This window comes from Carassius gibelio, chromosome B10 (assembly GCF_023724105.1).
Source record: "Carassius gibelio isolate Cgi1373 ecotype wild population from Czech Republic chromosome B10, carGib1.2-hapl.c, whole genome shotgun sequence".
In the NCBI taxonomy this organism is placed as follows: Eukaryota; Metazoa; Chordata; class Actinopteri; order Cypriniformes; family Cyprinidae; genus Carassius; species Carassius gibelio.
The window spans coordinates 20,937,926-20,940,555 of NC_068405.1; positions in this window are offsets into that span (position 1 = coordinate 20,937,926).

A 2,630-nucleotide genomic window follows, 5' to 3' on the forward strand; every position below is an offset into this window, starting at 1 on the left:
GCAGACTGGACATCATTGTGTTTATGAGACATTTGACAATATGCTTTTGAGATACAGGCTGGACAGGGTTTTTTCTTTTTTTCGCCTGCCTAATGTGTTTTTCTCTAATTTGTTTCCCAGAAATCATGTAAGTAATTACAGGAGTCAGCAGTGCTGTCACTAATACTGGGATGTATAATTAAACATCTTAACTTGATGAATCGGTTGTGGGAGTCTCCTACAAAAAATAGAAAGAAGAAGGTACTGTAAGACTGTTTCCATGTCATATATGACGGGTATTTTTGGTGTATTTAAAAGAATATCAGTGCTCGCTTTATATTCAAAAACATGGTATTACTACAGTATTTTAGCGAGTGAGTACAGTATATGCTTTCCAGGCTGTAGTGCTGTCCTGTACAAAAGGAGAGGCTGGTTTTGATGAGGATTTCTCATCCTGGTGTGATCAATACTGGGTTTCTGAGCGTCTCTGTTTGCTTAATGAGAACAGTGCTCTGTGTTAGCAGACAGCACTTTCTTAATGAGACTCCATAAGTCATTTCAACAGCTGGCAGCCGCATACAGAGCTCTAATTCACTAATGTAGCATTCTGATTATCTTTTTATTTTAGTTTATTTAGAAAAATAAATACTGCCGTTTAGGATTGTTTTATTCATATAGCTACTTAATCATATATTATAACACTAGAACAATGCTTAATTAGTAACTAAATATGCTTGTTAAAAAAAAAATGATTCTTGTTTTGAAGCAAAGTGAGGTAAGATTGTTACCCTTTAATAATTCCATTAATAATGCATCATACGGTTAAACAGATTAACAGCAGTCTGGATTTATAGGGAGGTGATTTAAATGAAAATATAATGAATTGTTTTTAATCTAATCTGTGGTATAGGTTTGGATTAGGTTATTGGTTTATATAACCCGGAAAAAGTCAATGACCTTTGATGCGTTCAACTCTCTGACTGCACACAGTGACAGGAAACAGCAGCTTCAGCTGTCTGTGTGATTGACGAGAGTTCACTATCCTCTGTAAACGATGTGATTTTTGTGGTTGATGTGCTCCATGTGTTTGCTCTTTTGACTTTCTTTCAATGACCTTGATTGCAAAATTCATCTTTTTTTTTTTTTTTGCTTCAGGCCCGTCCCTGGGGTGCATTTAAAGTCTCTGAGGGTCTGGGTCAGTGTCTGCTGGTTTTACTTGCACCTTTCAGGGGCTCAATAAAAACAAGCCTTGAGATACAAATCTTAATGATACCAGGGAATTTCAACATGAAACTTTGCGTGCAAGTTAAAGTGTTCCTGGAAGACCAGTAAAGTTCTGGGAAAACTAAACTAGACTGGTGTGCCTCTTTCTTTCTATTTTGAAATTTCCTGTAACATACACTATGTTGTTCTTTTTATTCATACACAACATCTGCACATGAGGTTTGAATTATCACTGTGAACTGCTATATTTAAAAGAAGGCCTTATTTACTAATGATGATTACATGAATGATTACATTAGTTTAAATACATGATACACTTAACATTTTATTTAAACAAAAATGTATATCATTTAATGTGTTTAAATGTGTTTAGATGTGTTAATATGTTTTTCAAATACAGTTTAGTTTTATATTAAAGGTGCTGTAGGGAACTTTTGTAAAAAAATATATATATATTTTTTACATATTTATTTAACCTGTCATTTTGTCCTGACAGTAGAATATGAGACAGATAATCTGTGAAAAAATCAAGCTCCTCTGGCTCCTCCCAGTGGTCCTATTGCCATTTGCAGAAACTCCATCGCTCCCGGTAAAAAATAACCAATCAGAGCTGCGGTCCGTAACTTTGTTTGTGTTCAAAATGTAGAAAAATGTATATAATAAGCGAGTACACCATAAATCCATTTTCCAAACCGTGTGTTTAGCCTGTCCTGAATCACTAGGGTGCACCTATAATAAGTGTTTATATTCGGACTATTTTAGATTGCTTCGGGGATACCGCGGCGGAGTAACCCAGTACCTTTGTGATTCTTCATAGACATAAACAGAGAGAAGTAGTTCCGGCTACGATGTTCTTCCGCAAGACGCAAGCAGTTCTGTTTATTAACCGCTAGAGCGTCAAAAGTTCCCTACCGCAGCTTTAATAAATATTAAGTTTAAATGTATCATTGTATTGTAAAAAGTGCTATATAAATAAAGGTGACTTGACTATCATATAGCTATATTTAAGGTACTCAATAATAAGTAAAATATCATTCCCATTGTATTTTGCTTACAAAAAACTTCTTATTAAAAATAGTCTTCACTCCAATCTCTAACAATATCAAAATCCTTTAGCCTGCCATTTACATTTTTAAAGAGTTTCAAGAATGTTTTAGGTAACTTTTGACTGATCAGTAATGGCAAGAAGCTTGTTTTCAGCTTGCCATCATTCCATGCAATACTTCAATTTCCATTCACAGTACTCAAAGCACACACATTGACTACTGAAGGGTCTTGTTTTATGGTCAATGTCGCCCCCTACTGGACAACAGTTTGAATTACTTTAACACACAAAGGACCTGGAAACATAAAATATCTACAAAGAATGCATATAAAGATTAGAATATGAAAAAATAAAGTAATAAATTTGTTTAGATTTTTTTTAA